The 25,951-nt window shown below is 38.4% G+C and overlaps 1 long non-coding RNA gene across 1 annotated transcript in view; it reads left to right on the forward strand.

Moving 5' to 3' along the window:
- Positions 1 to 18,012, forward strand: part of LOC137638112 (uncharacterized) — a 64,206-nt gene extending 46,194 nt beyond the window's left edge. The window contains exon 3 of the long non-coding RNA XR_011043852.1: positions 17,896 to 18,012. This is a non-coding gene — a long non-coding RNA (uncharacterized lncRNA). The remainder of the gene's footprint in view (positions 1 to 17,895) is intronic.
- The last annotated feature ends 7,939 nt before the right edge of the window (positions 18,013 to 25,951 follow it).

Here is a 25,951-nt window from a genome sequence, read left to right on the forward strand (position 1 = left end):
ATCCGATACCTTCCAAGATTGGAAAGAGTTCTGTGCCACTCAGCCACGTCCCTTGTTGGCCGACTGGACTTTCCGCATCTCAACTAGTTTCTAGGGAAGGCGTTGCGAAGCCCATGCTCCTTTCCTGCAGGCTTGACTGGTTTGGGTTTGGGATCGAATGACGTTCCTTGTGAAAAAACGTCCAGTCAGTGCTTCGCCATTCACACCATATTAATTATTGAAAGTATTACTACAGGGTGTTTTGCTGCATTTTTTTGGTACTTGCTGCACCAAGTTGATTCACTTTGGAGTTGAATAGGCTCCCCGGAACAAGAGCTGGGTCTCAAGGCCCAAATTCTAAAGGAGTGCTTTTAAGAAATAGGTTAAGGAAGTAGTTATAGGCAGTGGGTTCGTGCATGATTTAGCAGTTAAAAATGAATGGGTCAGGGACTATTGTTTTCTATCTGTTGAGTTATTCCTTCTTGGAGAGAGAGAGAGAGAGAGAGAGAGAGAGAGAGAGAGAGAGAGAGAGAGAGAGAGAGAGAGAGAGAGATGTGGGGGCGGACTCAGGTATAAAGTTATTGAGTTTCCACTTAAGTAAACCTAAAATGGAAATAAAATTGTACATTGCAAGGTGTTTGTTCTTTAGGAATATTGATACCAATAAGAATTTTCATGCAAAAGAGAGAGAGAGAGAGAGAGAGAGAGAGAGAGAGAGAGAGAGAGAGAGAGAGAGAGAGAGAGAGAGAGAGATATGAGGGGAATCAGTAATAAAGTTATTGAGTTTCCGCTTCAGTAAACCTAAAATGGAAATGAAATTGTACATTGTAGATGCATCGTAGGTGTTTGTTCTTTCGGAATCAGGCTGTGAGCAAAACATAATTGAAGCTACTCACAGGTCTGGTAATTGCTTGGACCTCGGATACACTGACTCCCCTGGCGTTATAACAAGTAAGGTTGGTTCTCCAGTTGAGACATATGATCATGCCTTGATTTCTTTAGTAGTGAAGACTGAGCAGTCTGTCCCTGATATATCATACTCTTGTAAAATTTATATGAAATCCCAAGCAGATTGGAATGGGATTTTGCATGATCTTTTTTGCTTGAATTGGTCACAATTATATAGTAGTGTAGATCCTGTTGTCCCTTTGAATGAGAATCTAGTCAGCATAATTGATAGGCGTAATCCTTCTCGTGTGCTAAGGTACCGAGTGAAGGACAAACCGTGGTTCAATGATGATTGTAGACGTGCTTATTTGGAGAAGCAGGAGGCCTATCACTTTTAGAAGGGTAACAGACCAGATTTGACCTGGAACAACTATACTCAGCTTCAAGCTTTTGCTCAGAGAGTGTATGCCTCAACTGGAAAGGAGGACAATTTAACCATAAAAGAAACCCTTTCTGGTACAACTCAGGAACATAAATGGTTGTCTACCCTTAAATCTGCACTCTTTGGTGTAGATGCAACAGTTCCTCCTTTACTTTAACCAGATGGCTCAGTCACTCACTGTTCAAAGGAAAAGGCAACCCTCTCGGCTGATGTTTTTGACAGTAAACAGAGTAATGAAAAACTTGAACTTCCTCATTCATGTTTTCCTGAGGCTAAACTAACTAGTTTAGCTTTTCGATCTCGTGAGATTAAAGCTCTGTTGATGGACCTTGATGCCTATGGAGGTGTAGACCCAAATGGTATTTTTCCTTTGTGTTTTATAAAGATAGCAGATTTCTTAGCCTCAAAGTTATTTGTTATTTTGCGCAAGTTAGCAAGAAGAGGAGCTTTTAGCACTTGTTGGAGAATTGGTAATGTTACTCCTCTATGTAAATGTGTTTGTGGTAGCTCAAGTCCCACTGATTACCGCCCAATTTCCATAACTCCCATATTATCTAAAGTTTTTGAACGTCTTCTGGCAAAACGTCTTAATAGGTTTGTTGAAGGTAATCATCTACTCCCTAGTTTGCAATTTGGTTTTCGTAAAGGCCTTGGAGCATGTGATGCTCTTCTTACAATCTACAATGCTGTACAGAAATCCCTTGATTGTGGCCAGGAAGTTCGTATTATTGGCCTTGATTTCAGCGCTGCCTTTGACCGTGTTAATCATGAGGCCCTTGTTTTTAAACTGAAACAGTTGGGAGTGGGTGGGTAATTTTTTAGCATTATTATTGATTTTTTAAATAATAAATCTCAAAGAGTTGTTGTTGATGGGCACCATAGTGAGTATAGGAATGTGATATCCGGTGTTCCACAGGGTAGTGTTCTTTGCCCATTACCTTTCATACTATATACACATGACATGTGGTTTGGCCTAGAAAACAAGCTTGTTGCATATGCAGATGATGCTACTCTCTTTGCATCAATTCCATCCCCTGAATGTAGATTTGGGGTTGGTGAATCCCTTAATATAGATTTAGCTAAAATTAGTGTTGGTGCAAATTATAGGGTATGAAGTTGAATCCTAACAAAACTCAAAGTATGATTGTAAGTAGATTAAGGACGGTTGCTCCTCAACATCCGGATCTCAGTCTTGATAAAGTTTCTTTAAATTTGTATGACTCTTTAAAAATTTTAGGTGTGATTCTCGACGGCAAATTTACTTTTGAGAAACACATCAGGTCTGTGTCTTCTTCAATTGCCCCAAAATTGGCTTATTGAGAAAGTCTTACAAGATTTTCGGTAATCAATCTATTCTGAAGAAGTGTTTTAATTCTTTCATTCTACCTTGTTTCGAGTACTGTTCTCCTGTCTGGTCTTCAGCGGCTGATTTTCATCTTAATTTGTTGGACAGAAACTTACGGTCTATTAAATTTCTTATTCCTGATCTAGATATTAATTTTTGGCACCGTCGTTCAATTAGTTCATTATGCATGTTGCATAAGATTTTTCATAACTCTGACCATCCTTTACATTCAGATCTCCCTGGACAATTCTATCCTGTTCGTAATACTAGGCAGGCAGTTAATTCTAATAGCCAGGCCTTTTTCATCATGAGGCTCAATACTACACAGTATTCTAGAAGTTTTATTCCAGCTGTTACGAAGTTGTGGAATAATCTTCCTAATCGGGTAGTTGAATCAGTAGAACTTCAAAAGTTCAAAGTTGGAGCAAATGTTTTTATGTTGACCAGGCTGAGATGAGTCTTTTTATTGTTTATATATGACATATTTGTTTTTGACGTTGTTAATAGTTATTTAGGACATATCTGTTTTGACGCTGTTACTGTTTTTAGAATGATATATTGTTAATTTATTCTCATCATTTATTTATTTCCTTATTTTCTTTCCCCACTGGTCTATTTTTCCCTGTTGGAGCCCTTGGGCTTATAGCATATTGCTTTTCCAATTAGGGTTGTAGCTTGGCTAGTAATAATAATAATAATAATAATAATAATAATAATATTGATACCAATATGAATTTTCTTGAGAGAGAGAGAGGAGAGAGAGAGAGAGAGAGAGAGAGAGAGAGAGAGAGAGAGAGAGAAGGGGGGGGGGGATCAGGGATAAAGTTATTGAGTTTCCGCTTCAGTAAACCTAAAATGGAAATAAAATTGTACATTGCAGATGCATCGTAGGTGTTTGTTCTTTCAGAATATTGATACCAATAATAATTTTCATGCTCGAGAGAGAGAGAGAGAGAGAGAGAGAGAGAGAGAGAGAGAGAGAGAGAGAGAGAGAGAGAGAGAGAGAATCAGGAATAAAGTTATTGACTTCCCACTTCAATAAACTTGAAATGGAAATAAAATTGTACATTGTAGATGCATCGTAGATTTTTTTCTTTCGGAATATTGATACCAATAAGAATTTTCCTGTGAGAGAGAGAGAGAGAGAGAGAGAGAGAGAGAGAGAGAGAGAGAGAGAGAGAGAGAGAGAGATAGAGAGAGAGAGAGTGTGTTAGTGTATGTCAAAAAATAAAAAAATAGAAAAAGACGATGAACATTACAGTTATGAATATTAATCAGTGCGAATAACAAATATTATTTTTCAGAAATTTTGTTTCAGTTATGCTTTTGGCTCAGTTTTTATGGAAATACATATAACCTTTTTCCGCCATGAATAATTCTTTCTTTTATTAATGGCGTCCTGAACTCCATATAAATCGTTATGAAAAAGTAGTAGAAAGAATTAAATGAGTAAATTAGCAAGTGAACATATGAGTTTAAAGGGTGTTAAAGAGGAGGCACATTGAAGGACATTTGAAATAAAAGGAAACTAGAAGTCTCCCCATGTTGTTGGTTGACTCGAGTGTGTGTGTATGTGCGTGCATTTATTTTGTGTAACGTTACGCTATTGAATGAATAAATGAATATGCAAATTGATTAGAATCCTCAGTTGTAGTTATGTCGTTAAAGTGAAATTTGATATTCCTTTTATTTCAGTACTGTCTGAAGTTCATATGTATGCGTGCATTGTATGCTGTACATGATACATGCATTCGTTCACACAGACATGAATACTCAGAAATGCATCAAACTCCATGTAGATTTAAGGTTAGCAATAAACAGATTTAAAGGACATGTGCATTTTTTATATTCGTTCGCATAATATTGATTAAGAGATAAAGTGCATCTCTGTTATGTTTTAAAATATTTATTTTACAAAACCGTTTCTAGATTTAAGCTCGGTTTCTTGTTCAAAGTCAGACGAAGGCTTAAACATGAACAAATCGAAAGCGCATGGTAATGTTCAGCTTTAGGTAAAGTTTCGAAACATGGAGGATTTCCTCTTAGCGGAAAATGAAAGCGGAGGAAAGATAAAAGATAAGAATAATCCGCTTTGGAAACAAAAATAAATACAGGGTGTGTTCGATATAAAAGCAGTTGTGACAAACCATTCATTTTCAGTTTGAAGAATCTAGATATTTGTAAAAAAAAAAAAAAAAAACAGTTTTTGCCACAGTGATGGTTATAATGATCATAATCAAGGTCTAAAGATCTTGATCATAAAAGTATTGATCCTGTAATAGCATTCTTTCACATTTTTTTTAAAAGCATGCATTTTTTTCACAAAAAAATGAAAAAACAAATGCTCCTATTTCGTAAATTGAAATACTTTTTTTTTTTAGAAAAACATTTAACATCAACTCCAAAAAATAATTTTGTGAAGAAAACAAACATGTATTTCACACACACACACACACACACACACAGAAGCTAAATCCTCCCATCAGGTAAATTGAAATCTTTCTTTAAGAAACCAATTTGACTTGAGAAAACAAAGCCCAAGACGACAGAAGACCGGAAAGTCTCAAGTTCAACATGGCACGTGGAGGGCAAAATGTCAACTTCTCGACTTCATTATGCTAAGTACACACAAAGCCTTCCATTTGAGCCCGGCTTTCGTGCAAAGAAAGAGCGTAAGACAAATAGAATTAAACTTAGTGTTGACACAAATCACAGCAGCTTCCCCGCTCGGCGGTGTTGTGAAGTCGAGCTCTTGTTGGAGGAGTTCGGGACACGATAACCTCGGTTCCAGAGCTTGCGTGTAGGAAGGAGGTGAACGAAGCGTCCCATCGTAGTCCAGGATTTGAATAAAAATATCTGAGGTTTGTTACAAACTAGAGGAAAAATACCGTTTGGATCTACACCTCCATAAACATCAAAGAGCTTCAAAAGTCTTAATTTAACGGGACCGAAAATATAAACTAGTTAATTTAGCCTTAGCAAAACAGGAATGAGGAAGATCGAGTTTCTCATTACTCTGCTTACTGTCAAACACATCGACCAAAAGGGTTACCCTTTCCTTTGGATAGTTTTAAGTAAAGGAGGAACTCTCAAGTCTACACCAAAAAGTGGAAGTTTGTGTTTCTGGGTCGTAGCAGAATAGGTTTCTTCTAAGGTCAAATTGTATTCCTTTTCTGTTGTAGCATAAACTCTCTGAGCAACAGATTTTAGCTAAGTATACAGTACTTATTCCAAGTCAGATCTGATCTGTTACCCTTCCAAAGATGATAGGCCTCCTGCTTCTCCTTTTAAGACTGTCTACAGCTGGGTGCACTGTTGGGATCCGATATCTTGTAAGCCTCGAAGGAGTGCCGAATGGACCTTCTGTATCTCAACAATTCTTCTGGGATGGCGTCGACAGGCACATGCTCCTTTTTTTTACTCCAAGGGACGCTTGTTCCCATTTCCCGCTGGCTTTATTGGATGGGGGTTGGTATCGAATCACGTTCCTTGTGAAAGGAAGTCCAAGCAGTGCTTTATTATCCACTACACATTAATGGAGGTATTAATAAGGTGTACCTTTTTCGCATCATTTTGGACTTTTGCCCACTTTTAACCCTTCAACATTTTCCCAATGATACACCTCGGAGCTTATACCTTCCCCAGACCTAGCGCTGGGTCTCAAGGCCATAATTCCATAAGTGTGCATGTAAGAAATAGATGAAGGGAGATGTATTACTCAGTTGGTTCGTGCGTGATGTAGCAGTTACAGAATGACTGGGTCAGGGACTGTATTGTTATTTATCTCATGAGTTATTCCTTGTTAGGAACAGAAAGTTTAATTTTACAAAGAAAAAAATGTACCTCGATATAAATTTATTCACAGTACACCCTTTTCCAATTTGTATGTAGACTGACATAAGCCACTTTCTTTAACTCGAGTGGCGGCCTGGAGAGAGCGTTTGATGATACTAATCCCCTTCATGCTTCGTAATCCCCCCCTTTAGTTAGCACAGGAATTTCTGGGAGAGTAGATTTTTTTTCCATCTAAAATGTTGATAACCTTTTTCTAGCGAGAGGAGAGAGAGAGAGAGAGAGAGAGAGAGAGAGAGAGAGAGAGAGAGAGAGAGAGAGAGAGAGAGAGGTCTCAAAGACTTTTTAGTCCATATGCGGGAACTCCATTAGCTCTTGGATAGAGCAAATTAGTTTAAACGTTTAGAGTTTTTATGATCTTGTCTAACCTAATCGGTTACCGTGTTACTGTTTACTACGTTTGCTGGAAGGCTGTTCCATTTATTTACTATATTGTATGTAAAGAAATTGCCACATGGAGTGGTGTTTTATCTTTTCAAATGCAGTTTATATCCGTTACCTCTGGACTGATTTGTGCTAAGCGTAAATAGATTGCTGCTATTCCTTTAAGAATTTTATATGCCTCTATTAGCCGTCCCCTAGTCGTCGAGTTTGTAGATCAAATATGTTCAGACGTTAAATTCTCTGGTATAACCAAATTGTCTCGGTGTTGGAACTACTGTAGTTTGGTGGCCCAAGCTTGAATTGATTCCACACACACTCACACACATATATATTATATATATATGTATATATGTATATATACGAGTATATATATATATATATATATATATATATATATATATATATATATATATATACATATATATATATATATATATAATATATATATATATATATATATATATATATATATATATATATATATATATATATATATATATATATACAGTGAACCCTCGTTTATCGCGGTAGATAGGTTCCAGACGCGGGCGCGATAGGTGAAAATCCGCGAAGTAGTGACATCATATTTACCTATTTATTTAACATGTATATTCGGACTTTTAAAACCTTCCCTTGTACGTAGTACTGTTAACAAACCACCCTTTAATGTACAGAACACTTAATGCATGTACTACAGCACCCTAAACTAAAACAGGCACAAATATTAAAGGCGATTTTATATCATGCGTTTCCTAAACACCTAAAAAGCACGATAAAAAATGGCAACCAATGTTTTGTTTACGTTCATCTCTGATCATAATGAAGAAACAAACTCATTTAGTGTACACATATATGTATAGGTTAGTTTTTGCATCGATTATATTGATTATACAGTACTGTATGTTGATTTTTTTATTACCAATGTTTTAGTTTACGTATTTTTCTTAGGACTTCCAAATGAAATGTTTTTCTTTATGACGCCGCCTGAAACGACGGCGTGTACGCTCAGTAAACAACCACGCTCAGAACAAACAAGGCATTTAACGCGCATGATGATAGTGATAAATAATGATACAGTACATACAGTATTTACAGTAAAAGCATTTACAAAATATGTTACCTTAAAAATATAATTTATACAGTATTGTACGTAGCAAAGCAGGAAAACAATTTACGAGAGAGAGAGAGAGAGAGGAGAGAGAGAGAGAGAGAGAGAGAGAGAGAGGAGAGAGAGAGAGAGAGAGAGAGAGAGAGAGAGAGAGAGATTGTTTTACGTACGTAAATGTAAATTTTAAACAAAAAAAATATGATAGGTTACAACATGTAGACTTTTAAAACCTTCCCTTTAACTTAATGCATACAGTACGTACAGTACTAAACTATAAAACAGGCACAAATACAGTTTTAGAATGTACAGGAAGAATATTAAAGTAAAAAATAAAGATTGTTACTGTACTCACCACGAAAGAAGTTGAAGAAAAACTTGAATGGTGATGGCGATGAATTTGCTGCACAGTAGAAATGATGATGATGAAGCTGATGATGTGTTCTACTGTGCAGCCAGATAGTATTTTACGTCTCTTCAGACGGAGGTGTCTTTTCCTGGGACACCTCTTCAACTTCTTCCTGGGAAACTTCTTCAATTTCTTCCGAAGGCGTACTAGCAGGAGGAACTGGCTCTTTTTTGCGAGGCTGGAAGAACATTGTGATCGGAAGTTGTTGCCGCTGCTTCTTTTTTCGATCCAAGAGCATTTTGTAGGGAGTCATGTCTTCATCGATCTTGTTGCAGAATTGCATCGAGCGAACCATATCCTCGTCCCACTCTTGCAACATTTCTTTCAACTCCTTCGCATGGTTGCAGGCCTTGGCAAGCTGTTCTAATGTTAAGCCCGTTTCTTCGACATTTTCTTGGGTCTCTTCCTGGGTATCACTCTCTTCTTCACTTGCCGATTTCGTCAGGTCTTCGAGGTCTGCGTCAGTTAGGGGCTGGGAATGGCAGTCCAACAACTCGTCGACGTCTTCAGTCGTCATGTCGCCAAACCCGTCACCTCCAATTATGGCAGCCAACTGCACAGATTTGCGTATTGCAGAGTGTTGGATTTCCGACGGAGTAAATCCCTTGTCGTCGTAAACAATATCGGGCCACAACTTCTTCCAGCTCGCATTCACGGTTGCAGGTTTCATCTCTTGAAGTGCCTTCTGAATATTCTGCAGGCACGTGGCTATGGTATACTGCCGCCAGTACGCCTTCAAATTAAAATCTTCATCCTCGTCATCTTGGGCAGCATCCACACACGCAACGAGGTCCGCCAAGGTGTTCTTCGTGTAGAGGGCCTTGAACGCCCTGATAACCCCCTGGTCCATCGGTTGAATTAATGACGTGGTGTTGGGTGGCAGGAACTCAACCTGAATGCCCTCATGCGACAGGTCAGTTGCGTGTCCACCAGCGTTATCCATAAGGAGAAGGATCTTGAATGGCAAGCCCTTCTCTAAGAGATATTTGCTGACTTGCGGGATAAAACACTGATGGAACCAGTTGGAGGTCAGCATCTTCGTAATCCATGCTTTTTGATTATGCATCCAGTACACGGGAAGGAGATTCTTATTTTTATTTTTCAAAGCGCGAGGATTTTTCGACTTATAAATAAGCCCCGGCTTTAACAAAAATCCAGCAGCATTGCCACACATCACGAGGGTAACGCGATCCTAGAATGCTTTAAAGCCAGAGGCTTTGGCTTCCTCTTTGAACAGGAAAGTTTGCGACGGCATTCTCTTCCAAAACAAGCCAGTCTCATCCATATTAAAGACTTGTTCCGGCTTGTATCCACCTTCGGCGATAATATTCTTGAACGTCTGGTTCACGTAGGTTTCAGCAGCGGCAGTGTCAGCGGAAGCAGACTCCCCATGCAGGGAAACGCTTTTCAGGGCGAAGCGTTTCTGAAACTTCGCGAACCATCCTTTGCTGGCGGAAAAACGTTTCTGAGGCTGGGAATCAGTGGATGTCCCTGGTTGAGGATCATCTGCATCATCATCATCTTCAGCATGGTTGCCGTCGTCGTCTTGAGGTTCCTTTGCAGCAAAATTCTCATATAAGCTCAAAGCCTTTGTTTGGATGGTGTTCGTATCCAAAGCTATGTTCTTCTTCCGGCAGTCGGCAATCCACACAGCTAAAGCACCTTCCATGCGTACGATCGTTTTATTACGCGTGGTAACGACTCGCTTCGCTGATCTGCTAAAGGTGATTGCAGCCGTCTTTCTAATGTTCGCCTCGTCCTTCTTGATATAGCGAACAGTAGATTCGTTGATGCCAAAATGGCGGCCGGCGGCCGCGTAACTTCTACCATCTTTTAACATGTCGAGAAGCGTAACCTTCTCAGCTATCGTCATCATCCTTCGTTGGCGTTTCGGCTCACTACCAGCGTTAAGAGAAGCAGAACGCTTGGGAGCCATTACAGTAGGATTTACAGTACTGTAACAAAAAGTTCAACTTAAAAAAGTCGCACACAGCACAGATTCACACACTTAAGAACGTCTACTCAGCGATACGCGGTAACAGAGAGTGGACGATCCAGCCCCGCGAGAACTTAGATGCTGCGGGTAGGAGATGCGGGCAAAACACCAATCACAGGCTAGATAACAAAACTTGAGTTCTGATTCGTCATCTATCAGCGCTTGAACCAATCACAACCCGTCTTACAGTACTATGATGCGTAGGTTACCTACTCATAGAAGATGCCCCGCGCATACCGAACGTACGTAGATTAAGTAAATACCGTAATAATAATAAATAATGATAATAATACTGTACAGTAATAATAATAATAATAATGATAATAATAATAACAATAATAATTTTATTAACAACAACAACAATAATAATAATAATAACAATAATAATAATACAGCTTTACGTACGCTATTTTACGCTCTCTCTCTCTCTCTCTCTCTCTCTCTCTCTCTCTCTCTCTCTCTCTCTCTCTCTCTCGTACGCTTATTCGAAATGTGATTTTTGCAACAAAGAATATTATTGGATGCAGTACTACGTACGTATACATACAAAAGATTCATGGAAAAGAAGCACATCCATTACAGTACACCATTCTAATATGGTATGACTGCATCTGATTTGCGTTTCATGTTCGATTTAATTTTACTACGTACTGTATACAGTACTGAATTATCGTATGATCACATTCTCTTTTCGTGTTTTATTTCTTTCTGTGCTGAATTATATATCATATGTAATGCAATGAACAATCAGTAAGAACAGATATTACTAATTACAGTATTAATGGAATTACAGGTAACAAAATATCGTATTTGGTTGTCTTCAGATTTCGCAGTATTTTCGAATTTTCCGGAAAATCCGCGATATGTATATATATATGGGTTATGGGAAAACCCCGCGAAGTGGTGAATCCGCGATTGTCGAACCGCGAAGTAGCGAGGGTTCACTTTATATATTATGACTGGCGAATTATGTAAAGTCCTGACATCCAAACTCATTTGTTTATTTTTACTTAAATCTGTTACACTTGAATAATACCCAAGCTCTGAGAATATACGCAACTCCCAGACGGCAATATATATGAATACTGAATATCCAAAGATCTCTCACGTAACATTAAAAAACAACCTCTTACTTTGGTTCTTAGTCAGGGATTACAAACAAAGCACTGTTAGGAAATATTGGTGATCGAAATAATACACACTTTACAAAATTCAATATAATCTATAAAAAGTTGAGAGATGAACAAGCAGGATTTAGAAAGGATAGAAGTTGCACTGACCAAATTTTCATTTTGAGACATTTTGCTGGCATTTGTGGACTAGGAAAACACCTTTTATAGTGTTCAGCCAATTTTATGGAGAGTCCTGCGTTATTATGGAATTGCTCTTAAATTTGTAAATTGGATTAAGTCTGTTCATGAGCATAGCAAGTGCAAAGTTAATGTTAATGGAGTCTTATCAAATGAATATCCGGTGAACAGCGGAGTACTCCAAGGGAATGTGTTGTCACCTATGTTGTTTATCCTCCTCATGGATTTTGTAATGCGTAGAACAGTCAGAGATGGAAGAGAAGGATTAGACTGGATTGGTGATAGGAATTTAGTAGACCTAGAATATGCTGATGTTGCTGTCCTTGTTAGCAAAGCACCACAGGATTTACAATGCTAGCTTACTAGAATGCATGAAATATCACACAACATTGGGCTGAAGATGAGAACGGAGTGTGCAATGGAAGATGAAATATCATTGGAAGGAGAAAGGATCAATGAGGTATCATTCAAGTATTTAGGAACTATGATCTCCAATACAGGGTCTTTAGAATTAGAGTTTAGTGAAAGATTGAAAAAAGCAAATCAGACAATGGCTAGGTTAAGTAAAATTAGGAAATCAAAATGCCAGAAATTACATATTAAATTAGACTATATATCAGTTTAGTGAGATTGGTATTACTGTATGGACATGGTATGACAATGACACAATCTCCAATAGATTTAGTAGATTTGATAAAAGAACCCTCAGAAAGTTATTGGGAGTTAAATGGCAGGACAGCATTAGAAATGAAACTCTAAGAGAGATTACTCGAGTGCCATATATGGATAAGATCATGATAAGGAGTAGATGGAGATAGTGTGTGCATGCTCTTTGTGCTCCCCAAGAGAGATTAGTTCACCAAACGTTCAGCTGGACTTCACAAGACACTAGAAGACTTGGGAGATCCAGACCTACATGGCTAAGATGATGAGTAGAGAATTATTGAATTAACAGCTCAAGATAGAGACGACTGGCAAAATGTTACTGAGGCCCTTTGCGTCCATGGGGTTAGGAGGAGATGACGATGATGATGATTAAGATAATGTTCAATGAAAATGCAGAGACAACAAATAAGGGTTATGGACGAACCTCTAGAGATTGTTAATGTATATATGTACTAAGGACAGACATGAGACCAACATCAAAAGAAGAATAATCATGGGATAGATAGCCTTTGCTAACAATAAGATATTATGATAAGTAAAATACCACTTTCTCTAAAAAATAAAGAATTTAATCAACTTATTAACTTGTGTATTAGAAACTTGTAGCCTTAGAACATAAGCTATTTACATGTCAAAAGAGCTATGAAAAGAATGAGGATATAACACTAAGAGACAAATGAGCAACCTGGATACGTGAGTTTATTTGAACATGTAAGAAAAAGAAATGGACCTTGGCAAGACATATCATGAGAAAGACAGACTATAGATGGATATTAAGAATAACAGAATGGATCCCTAGAAATCACAAAAGAAGGAAGAGAAGAGGATGGATTGAAGAACTAAGAAAATTTGCTGGTGTAAAATGTCATAGAATGATCTTGAACAGACAGCAATGGGAGGTTATTTCTAATCCCTTTGTACTGTAATGGACTAGCAACGCCTGATGTGAATTATAGTGACGATAATGCCTTTAACCAGGACCCACTATGAGTCTCAGTGGGTTCTGCCTATAAAATTCAATTTATATACTGTATATATATATATATATATATATATATATATATATATATATATATATATATATGTGTGTGTGTGTGTATGTGTGTGTGCTTGTCTGTGTTTGTATGTGTGTGTATATTTGTGTGTTTGTTTGGCTGTACGTGGATATATATATATATATATATATATATATATATATATATATATATATATATATGTATATAGATATATATGTATATATATATATTTATATATATTTATATTTATATATCCACGTACAGCCAAGCAAACACACGCATATACACACGCGCGCACGCGTACACACCCACACACACACACACACACACATATATATATATATTATATATATATATATATATATATATATATATATGTATATGTATATATGTATATGTATATATATATAATATATATATATATAATTTGTGTATATATATATATATATATATATATATATATATATATATATATATGAACAAATAGATAAAGGAGAGAAAAAGAGCGGGAGATGAAATGAAATTGACGTTTCACGAATCCCGAAGGACGTATAAGCATATCGATTTGTGACAGCGTTGACCTTCGACGCGAGGGAACAAGAGATTTTCTAACGGGGTTTGGTGGAGGGCGTTGGGGGTCTGGGTGTTCCTCTACGGCTACGCTCTCGCATCCCGTTCGCTACGTGGCATCACTAATATTCATGTTTTCTCAACTGGAAACTGGGAGAACGCTTCCCCTTTGTATATATTTTCTCAAAGTAAAAATGCATCGGTTCTTTACCCGTATAGTACGAATATACACTCCTTGGTTCTCTACCCGTAACAGTTCGAGTAATATAGTCCTTGTTTCTTGTTGCTTTTGCCAGTAACCAGCTGAAAACATTATCTTTAACTTATTTAACTCGTGACCCCAAAATCAGACAATTCTTCTACGACATATATTTTGCCTATTGGCATATACATAATGTTTGAGGTCCTTAGTTTAAAAGTTTAAAGGTCGCTCATGAATGTCAGAGGCAAGGGACAGTGACAATGGCCTAGAGACTGACCATATTACATATGATCAGCGCCCAAGCCCCCTCTCCACACAAGGAGGGCCAGGCAATGGCTGCTAATGACTCAGCCGATACACTTATAGACACGCCCTAAACCCCTCATTCTCAGCTCACAAGGACGGCGAGGTTGCAGCGACCAAAGGAACTAACGAGTTTGAGCGGGACTCTAACCTCAGTCTGGCAATCACCAGGCAAGGGCGCTACAAACCAGGCCATCACAACCCCTAACTTTATTGATCCCTCCCCCCAAAATAAATATATCAATTATGCCCATTGACGTATATTGTAGCTAGACAGATGGAAATACTAGAAGGGGAACACTCAGGAACAAAAAATCTTGTGATTACATGGCCATCCATCTTCATTGACTGAGGTAATGAATCATTTTCTGTTACGAAAGATATCTATAATTATCCCTAATTTGCAAGATTCTTTCCTAATGACAAACTGAGTGTCGTTTTCTTCCTTTCATCTATGAAGGTCATTGCTAATACGGATAACGAGGAATGCCAGTATTTATTGTTTGTCCTATAACTCTTGACTTAATTAGCAACTGTTTGCAACATCATAAGTGTTGCAATTTCTAATGCAAGCGCTGTACTCCTACTGCTAAACAATCTTCTGCTGCAATTATATGATGCAACATTTCCAAAATGTGTAGTCGCACTTCTCTTTTATCATTACTGGAAAATCGGAAAAATTTTCTCATACTGGAAATATTAACAATAAAATAAACAATTGACAAATGGAAAGTTAGTTTCTCTGAATTAGCCTCTTTTTTTTTTTTTTTTTTTTTTTTTTTTATAATTCTAGCAAAACTGTTGTTGAATTACATGAATTTTGAGATGCTAGGCTTAAATGTAATATGCTACAAATTTTTTGAATACCATAGAAATCGCAGACATCTAAAAGCCAGCTTAGTCTTTTCATCCATTTCAATTCGGAAATGACCTAATGAATTGATATTTCCAATTAAACGTTTAATTGAAATATTCCATTAACGGAACTCTCGGCTGTATTCACTATTGCTACAACATTCGTTATCAAGCAACGGTCGACTGGCGGGAAATGATTTCTCTGTTGCAAAATGCGACGTTCGATAACCAAAACTATCGTTCACTTGTGTAAAAGCTCAGGAAGAGACGGATTAGAAAAAAAAAAAAAGTTGAAATGCTCATCACTCAGGTTGAAAAAGTAGTGAAGAAGAATTACTGATCCGAATGTAGGTCCAAATTCGGAACGTATTCTTATCAAAATCTAATAATAATAATAATAATAATAATAATAATAATAATAATAATGGTAATAATTATAATTATAATAATAATAATTAATAATAATAATAATAATAATAATAATAATGATAATAATAATAACCATAGATGTTTAGCTACACTCGCAAGACTAATTTGAGCACGCTTTCCTATATGTGTGTTTATGTAAATTTAGTAGAGGCTTAGGAATAACACGACCCCACTGCATAAGTTTGGGGTATACTGTGTATATATTTATATATGTATATACTGTAAATTTATTTATATACACAATAATTTATTAGTTGAAATGTGAATGTGACTAACTATTGCGTTTTATCCCTGGAGCCACTCCATGTTTCATAAAATTTACTTATATGTATGTATGTATGTATGTATGTATGTATGTATGTGTATCCCGACATCTTGACTTGAGAGAGAGAGAGAGAGAGAGAGAGAGAGAGAGAGAGAGAGAGAGAGAGAGAGATGAAAATTAGTTAACCGCGATAATACTTTGAACGCTTGAGGCCAAATCATCTTGTTTCTGCCTCGTAATCAAAGTTTGATGACTAAAGCATCTTGGAAGGGTTAGAGGCTTATTACGACTAAAGCGTTGAAGGACAAGGTATCAAGGCGGGCAAATAATTAAATTCAGGGTTCCATCTAGAAGGTATGAGCAGCACACAATTTAATATATTATTATTATTATTATTATTATTATTATTATTATTATTATTATTACTGTAGAATGCGGCATGAAGAGGCAAAATTGATGAATCGGAGTTAGGAGTGTTTGTGAAAATGCAAAAAAAAAAAAAGAAAAAAAAAAGATCTGACTGATTGCAATAATTGCAGAGGCATCACACTTACGTCAGTTGTCATGTATATATATAGTATGCTCATACTAAGGGGACTAGAGAGAGTGATTGATGAAAAGCTGAGATGAATAAGCAGGATTTCGAAAAGTAAAACTTGTACTGAACAAATTTTCATTTTAATACATGTGGTACAGTAATGTGTACAATAAAGAAATCCCCTTTTGATGACATTTGTGGACTAAGATAAAAGCTTTTGATCTTGTGCACCGGCCAGTTTTGTTGAGAGTCCTGAGTTATTCTCAAATATGTAAATTTGATTAAGTCTGTCTGTTCACGAGCATAGCAAGTGCAAAGTTAATGTTAGTGGAGTCCTATCAAATGAATTTCCAGTGACCAGTGGAGTACTCCAAGGAAATGTGTTGGCACATATTTTTTTTCCTCCTCATGGATTTTGCAATGCATAGAATAGTTGGGGATGGTGGAGAATGATTGGACTGGATTGATAACAGGAAATTAGCGGACCTAGAATATGCTGATGACGCTTTCCTTATTAGCAGAACACCACAGGACTTGCAATGTTTGCTCACCAGAATGCATGAAATATTACATGAGGTTGGGCTCAAGATGAAAAGAAAGACAGAGACGATGAGACCGGAATATGCAATGGAAGATGAAATATCATTGTAAGGAGAAAGGATTGATGACGAACAATCATTTAAATATTTAGGAACTATGATCTCTAATTCAAGGTCTTTAGAATTGGACTTTAATGAAATATTGACAAAAGCAAATCAGACAAGGGCTTGGCTAAGTAAAATATAGAAATCAAATCGCCTAAAATTACATTTAAAAATCAGGCTATATATCAGTTTAGTGGGATCGGTGTTACTGTATGGACATGAGTCGTGGTATGACAATGAAACAATGTCCAACAGATTTTATAGATTCGAGAACAAAGCCCTCAGAAGGATATTGTGAGTTAAATGCCAGTACAGGATTATAAATGACACTATAAGAGATTACTCGAGTGCCGTATGTGGATGAGATCATGGTGAGGAGTAGATGGTGATGGATTTTGCATGCTCTTCGCACTCCGTAAAAGAGATTAGTTCACCAAACTTTCAGCTGGGCTCCACAAGGCACTAGAAGAGTTGGAAGACCCAGACTATGAAGCGTGAAGTAGGAGAGGATGAATGGAGAAATATTGATTTAAAAGGTCAAGGTTGAGACTATTGGTGAAATCGAACCAAGGCCATTTGCGTCAATAGGCGTAGGAGATGATGATGATGATGATGATTATTATTATTATTATTATTATTATTATAAAAGAATGATTATTTATCAAGGATGAAACCAATTAAAGGTGTCTGAATTCAGTTCCAGTTTCATCAGAATAGTTGCTGAACAGAACGTCAGCCGGGCAAACTCAACTACCCACTGTGGTGTGCAACCACAGCAGTAGCTTCTCCAGCAATCAGATTAAACTCAAGGTCCTAGGCTGGGATTGATCTACTGCCATGCTAATGCTAGGCGAATACATTACCACTGTACTATTCAAGAGTCTTAAAATGTTTTTTTTATTTTAACTAAGATGTATTTCATCGTAAAAATATGTTTTGCTCTTGTATCATACATTTAGTAGAAACATTTTTAACAAGTACACAATATATCAATTATTTTATGTACGTATATCGCCCATTTATTATCAACATCTTTTATATCATTGTATTGCAATTATACCATCTGCTTAAAAGCAGACTTAGCCATGTCATATCAATTAGTCGTTACGTGTTTTGTACCTGCTTTACAATTCAGTCGTAACGTAATTCGGTATTATTTTTAATCGATTTTTTTATTTAATTACGTCTCACATTTGTTCGTAACGTATAACTAAGTGTAGCTCCATTTTGCCTTCATTTACATCACCCAAAATAAAGATTCGCCCTTAACGTATGCTGAGTATATTTTCAGCATACCTTTTCATAATGAATCATGAGCCGTATATATCATAATTTATACATATATAAATTATTCTGTCATCGGGTATATCTTGAGTATACTCTGTGCTTATATTATGCATTTATTTTATTGACTATCATTTTCATGTATGTTACTAGTTTTGAAGTTCTAGACAAGTTTGAATTTTTATAAAATGTAGTTTACTCATTTATTTTTATCTAACTATTGTGAGAGAAAACTCAAACAGTAAAACTTTATTTAGATTTGCGGGTTTTATCCTCTCTGAAACAAGAAAAAGCCTTGTCATATAATACTATAACATAAAACAATATAAGATTCGTTTTTTTTCGAGAATTGACATGACCTAAATAATATACCTCAATGGCGCTTACTGAAAAAATGGTCGCTTTACTCCTTTTAAAAAATATTTTATTTTACAATTTTATGAAGAGAGACCCTTTGATATCTTTACAGACAAAGGTATCATCCACTTATATAAAACAACATTTGTTAGCTTTGATAATACGGATTGCACTAAAAATCGAGCTGATGTTTCCATGGGGATGAGAAAATCACATAAAACACAAATCGTGGTAATAATATACGCTGACCTATTTCCCTCCGACCTTGTGGGGATTCGATTGCTACTAAACACCACAATTCAGCCTTGATTTGATATCTTATAAAGTATTGCGTTAGTCTTTGTTGTTGGATTGCCTATTGCAGCGAGGAAAGGACGAAGGAATATTTTTGGTCAGTGAGTTCCCTTACAAGGTTTTCTCATTCGTTTGATATTGCATAACCAGAATAAAAACAGGAATGGATAAGTAAATAAATAAGTAGCGAACGTAAAGTTGTTTACAAAAGTAGGAAAAGAGTACGAAGATATTATTATTGTTTATGTTAATACCTCCGCCAAGGAGGTTATATAATCGAGTCGGTTTATATATTTATTTGTCAATGTTTCTGCGTGTCTGTGGACAGGATTACGTCAAAACTGGTTTATCTTAGGTCATGGACAATCTCATTAAATTTTCGAGAGTATCCGAATCCGGATTCTACATAGGGATTTACACTTTTCGCCATTTTAAAGATGATGTCAAAACAAATTGATGGATTTTGACGAAATTTCCATCGCAGGTAGATCTTAGGCCATTGACGACTTTATTAACCTTTAGCGGAGGTCAGAAATCTCTGATTACTTTTGTTATATTGTGTTTTCCTTCCTTCCCTGAAGGAGAGTTTCTTTACTTTACTTTATGGACAAAGGTATGTTTAGTCTGACTTGGTTATAAAGAAATATTAACATTCTTAGAGTCTTTCTTTCTCTATCTGAAAATGCCAAACTATAGAGAGAATATTTTATATTTGAAAGCAATTTATGTTTTAGGATTATAGTACTCTCTCTCTCTCTCTCTCTCTCTCTCTCTCTCTCTCTCTCTGTCTTCCTTAATTCCTGAAATTTTGAATATCAACAGCTCATGGTCCTTATTTTTCTTCCGTCCTCTAATTGTTTTGCTAAGGTAATCCATTGGATTTTATCAAAACACTCATTATTCCTTTTTTAATTTTGTGTGCCTGAGTGTAATACTTGTCGCATTATGTACATATGGCGTTTGATTGATATTAGTAACTTACTGTACACAGGCACATTTTAAAGGTGCAATGAAGTAATGTGACCTGGTGGTACAGCACTTACCTCATGTTTAGTAGGCCACGATTCTTTCCATGCTTATCTATCATTCTTCTTCTTCCCTGTTGGTTCCCATTTTTATATGGGGTCGCCGTTGCGGATGAGCCGTTTCTATCTTTTTCTATTCTGCGCTTCTGCCTCATCAATCCCCTTCTCCTGTAAGTCTCCTCTCACACAGTCCCTCCATCTCTTTCTTGGTCTCCCTCTTCTTCTTCTTCCCTGAACCTCCATCTCCATAGTATGTCTCCCAACTTGGTCCTCATCTCTCCTCATCAGGTGTCCATACCATCTCAGCCTCCCTTCCTGCACTTTCTTTGATATTTCCACCACCTTTGTCGACCCCCTTATGTAGTCATTTTTTATCTGATCCTCTCTTGTCACCCCAGACATCCACCTAAGCATTCTCATTTCTGCCACATCCATCTTCTTCTCCTCTGTCTTTCTCATGCTTGCTGTTTCCGTTCCATACAGCATTGCTGTTCTTACCACTGTCTTATGAAATTTTCCTTTCAACCTCAGTGGTATTCTTTTGTCACAAAGAACTCCTGAGGCTGCTCTCCAGTTGTTCCAGCCTGCCTGTACCCGATGTTTAACTTCATCTTCCATACCTCCTCCAGCCTTAACAAAGGATCCCAAATATTTAAACTTATCAACTCTCTTTATCTGTTCTCCTCTAAGATGAATACTTTCCATATCATCCCCCTCACTGGTGGTACACATATATTCTGTCTTAGATCTACTTATTCTCATTCCTCTGTCCTCCAGTACTTGCCTCCACCTTTCCAATTTCATTTCCAGATCTTCCCTGCTCTCTGTGCACAGAACAATATCATCTGCATACAATATGTTCCATGGTACTGCCTCCCGTACCTCTTCTATTAAAACGTCCATCACTATGTTAAAGATAAATGGGCTCAGAGCTGACCCTTGGTGTAATCCTGCTTATCTATCATTAGGCCATCTAATTGTAAATTGTTACTAGGATCTGTTGGGGTCAAGATAAGTGGTGTGGCAAGCAACCTCATTCTTAGGAGATAGTTAGGAAACCGGGAAGCTGTTTAGAAAAATAGTCTTTACTGTATACGCGCGCACACACACACACACATATATATGTGTGTGTGTATACGCATTTACATATATGAATATGCTTGTGTATATTTTGGTTCCTGACACGACCCCAATACTCTTTGGATGTGGTATTCGAAGTAGATTCGTGACATGAGAGGAAACAAAATTGGTAATTGGAATCATGAATAAGATTGGGAAGTTACAGCAAGCGGAGAATGAATTTATAGAATATAGTTTGGATATCTTGGGCCTAAGTGGAACACGTTGTAAGGGGATCGGAAAAGAAATCTTGGACCGAGGCGATACGTATATCTACTCAGGAAAAACATATGGAGTTGGAAGAGAAGGGGTAGGAATTTTGATGACACCAAGAACAGAAAAGGCATTAGCCATTTGGAGACCTGTAAATAGTATATTTTTACTTGCAAAGTTTAAATCAAAGCAGTGCAATACGAGTATTATGGTTGGCTATGCACCAACAAATGATTTCCTCAAAGAAAGGAAAGATGAATACTATGAAGAACTGCAGAGTGTAATAGATGAGATCCCAGATGGAGATATGAAAATTGTGATTGGTGACTTCAATGCTAAAGTTGCAAGGAATAATCAAAGTATAGAGAATGTGATAGGTGTTTAGGGTCTTGGCGAAGTTGCAAATGAAAATGGGACACATTTTTCAAGTTTTTGTTCAACAAACAATCTTGTTATTGGAGGTACTCTTTTCTAGCACAAGGACATCCACAATTATACATGGACTTCAGCATGTGGCAATTACAAAAATCAAATAGATCACATAGCCATTAATAAAGAAAGAAGGAGGACTCTGAGAAATGTATGAAGCTATAGAGGTGCAGATATTGGTAGTAAGTACGAGCTCTTCATTGCCACACTGAAATTAAAACTGAAAGTAACCAACAGAAATGTAGATAGAATACCTAGGTTTGATGCAGCTAAGCATCTAGAAGATGAGCACAGAGAAGCGTTTGAAATTGAATGTAGGAATCGATTTGCAGTCCTAGAGACTTTAAGATACGAAGAGTAGACAATTAATGAAGAATGGTGTGATATTAAGAACATACAGTATATCAGTCTGTTGGTAGTGAAGTTTTCAATATTAAACTTACCCGATAATCATGTAGCTGTCAACTCCGTTGCCCGACAGAATTCTATGGAGGGATACGCCAGCTATCACAATACTAGAAGGGGGTGTATTTACCAGCGCCACCTGTGGCCAGGTACTCAAGTACTTCTTGTTGACACCTCCTCAATTATTCCTCTGTCGTGCTTCCGGCAAGACGTTCTGGGATACGCTTATGTTCTTGGAGTATTTTCACGACTTTGGTGAAGTATTTCTCTTTGATTTCGGCTGTCGCTTTACTGGAAAACTTCTATATTAGCTTAGTTAGCTTTTGGAATTAATTTGATTAATTTTGGTGACGAGAGAGTATGAACTCTCGTTCACCTTTCAATGGCCGACCCTTCCCTTAGACGGAAGTGTTGGTGTCTAAGAGAGTATAGACTCTCTTTCTTAATTTTGCTTAACAAAAGTTATAGATTTATTTTATATCTCTCCGCCTCTTATAGGCCTCTTCGATTAACTTCCTTTTATTATAAACTCATTAAAATTAATTTTTATATTTGTTTATTTTCGACCTTCCTAATAGTAGGCGGTCTTTTACCGAAGTTAATAAACTTTGAGCCCGTCATTTCAGTTTTACCTGTTAACATATTATGCTATTTCCGCCACAGAGTTTGAAAGATTTTCTTTGACAGTCTCGTACTGTTTTCAAAGCTGAACTAACGTTTTGTTTTGTCTCTGCAGTTGTTGACGTTCAGAACGTTCAACTTGCACTCTATCGTTACGATAGAGAGAGAATGTTCACGGTTTCACGTTGCAGTAAGAGTAACCGTGTCTAGCGTTTTGTTCATTCTTTCTTTACTTAATGGTTTTGATCCTAATAAAGGAACTTTTCAGTTTTTTTCCTTTAACAATAATATGTTTTAACGATATATATGATTGGGCTCTTCTCTCAGGTTCTAAGTCAAGAGAGAGAGAGAGAGAGAGAGAGAGATAGAGACGGAGGGAGAAAGAGGATAAACGTTTCATTCAAGCCTGCCAGGCGTACGAGTAACGTCATTATCGATTTTTGCTCTTCTCCCTAGTCTCTTTAGGGGAAGAAACTAAACGTTTCTAGAGTGATCTAGTGTTTAGTCTCTTTCCAACCACTGATTTATCTTTCATTAGATTTTTCTGTTACATTGTAATTCTGTTTTCACAATTACTAACTTTGAGAAAGGATAGAATTGCGTATTTCAGGTACAAACCACTTAAGTTTCGAGTTCAGTGAAATAAGTGCAAACAGAAATAAAAGTGATAAGTGATTAGTGCGTGAGGGTACTTTTGTGCGCGCCAGTCGTCCTCCCAGTCCGGGACCTCTTGCAAGCTCCCAAGCCCAGGGGAGAAGCAATGTCGAAGGGCATAAGGGTTCAGCAGGCCTTGATCGGCGCACAGAAGTATTCTCGGTGGTTGTGGGCGTGTCTTACCGAGACCGTCACTCCCACCCGCAGACGATTGAGCCCTTATTTTGCTCGTCTGCAGAAGATTAGGGGAGAAAATAAAGGCAGAGTAACACTGGTCTCAGGTCTCAAGACTTCTTAAACGTTAAGTCCAGACCTATGCCAGACGTACGAAGTTAAAGTTCACAACCCGAATGCAGTCGTTGGGTTAGCTCTGACTCTCCTAAGTCATCAATTACACTCCGACTTAGAGGAGTAAGGTTCTGCCACAACAGATCTCTGCTGTTAAGGCTTTACCTCAGCAGAACTTAGTGTCTGCCGACCCCAAGTTAACTCTACTGCAGTCCATACAGTCACAACTTTCGGTCTTGATGCGTGAGTGTCGGGCTGAGAGTGTTGCACCGCCTGCACTCCCTCCACCTGTTCTCGCTGCACCTGTGCTCGCCCAGCCTGCACCTGCTCCGCCTGGTCGCAGCACCATCTGCCAGGCGTACGATGTTGTGAACTCTACTACAGTCCATGCAAGCACAGTTTTCGGACTTGATGAGTGAGTGTCGGGCTGAGAGTGTTGCTCCACCGCCTCCGCCTACACTCCCTCCTCCTACACTCGCTCCGCCTGATCACAGTACCATCTGCCAGGCGTATGATGTTGTGGACTCTACTACAGTCCATGCAAGCACAGCTTTCGGACTTGATGCGTGAGTGTCGTGCTGAGAGTGTTGCACCTCCTGCACCTGTGGTGCACCAACCTCCTGCACCCGTTCAGCCTGTGCTGCACCCGCCTGCACCGGTGGTGCACCAACCTCCTGCACCCGTTCAGCCTGTGCTGCACCCGCCTGCACCGGTGGTGCACCAACCTCCTGCACCCGTTCAGCCTATGCTGCACCCGCCTGCACCGGTGGTGCACCAACCTCCTGCACCCGTTCAGCCTGTGCTGCACCCGCCTGCACTCGCTGCACCCAGTCGCAGCTCCATCTGCCAGGCGTACGATGTTGAACCACTTTCGGAGTTTGCTGTTCACAGTGTTGTTCAGCCTCAGCCTTCTTTAAGGCAACCCTTGCTTTGGGATCAGGAGAGTTACACTCTTCCTCCTCCTCCCCTTGCTGCTCCTCCAGTGGTGCAACTCTCGGTTGGGGTTCAACAACCTCTCCCCTCCGTGAGTCTGTCTGCTCAACCAGCGCTGCACCGAGTTCAACCCTCATCTAGGCAAGCTCATCTACACCATGCACTTGCGACTCAGGAGCCTCAGCTTGCTAGAACTTTACCTTGTTCTGCGCAGCCTCAACCTTCTCATGCTCCACTCATCTCTCAGGAACAGGAACGGACTACTCCGCCTCCGTCCTCCGCTCAGCTGGTACAATCCTTGGGTGCAACTCTTGCTAGGAGTCAACCTCCTTCACCCTTGCACCTGCCTTCTGCTCCGTCTGTTGTTCAGCCTGTGCAGTCTGAACCTCAGGTTTTCCCTCAAGTTGAGGAAACCTCTGTTGTTGTTCCAGCTCGTTCTGACTCTGCTGTTCAGCATACCATGGTTTAAACCCCATGCAAGCATGCATTAAGCACTCTAGCACTGGTCATGGAATTTCTGAGAAATGTTAAACGCCATGCACACGCTCTGCTTTCCTTTCAGCAGGCTCTGCTTACAGCAGGCTCTACTTCCTACATGCTCAGCATTCAGCATGCTCTGCATTCAGCATGCTCTGCATACAGCATGCTCTGCATACAACATGCTCTGCATACAGCATGCTCTGCATTCAGCATGCTCTGCATACAGCATACTCTGCATACATCATGCTCTGCATACCTTACCGCATGCTTCTCAACACATCTTGGGTTGTTGCCAACTCACTAGACTGTCAAGCAGTTTCATAACGTTGCCTTCTAGTCTGCTGCTTTGCACCAGTGAACCCTCACTCAGAGAACTTAGCTTTTCTAGGATAAGGTCCCTGTAGATGAGAAAGTTCTTTTCTCCCTCCTTCTGATATTCCCTTGAGGACTCTGTCATTTGGAGGGAGCCTTTAGCTGCATAACCTCTTATGGACTTTTATTTAAGCATAACATGCTTACAGGGAAGGTAATGGTTACACTTCAGCCGCTAATCCCGTCTGTTACCACACCTGCTCCCATAGACCTTGAGCTGTGTTGCATGACATGCAGTCCAAGCTTAGTCCTTGTTAGAGGATTTTTTGTTTACGGAGT

This window comes from Palaemon carinicauda, chromosome 3 (genome assembly GCF_036898095.1).
Source record: "Palaemon carinicauda isolate YSFRI2023 chromosome 3, ASM3689809v2, whole genome shotgun sequence".
Taxonomy (NCBI): Eukaryota; Metazoa; Arthropoda; class Malacostraca; order Decapoda; family Palaemonidae; genus Palaemon; species Palaemon carinicauda.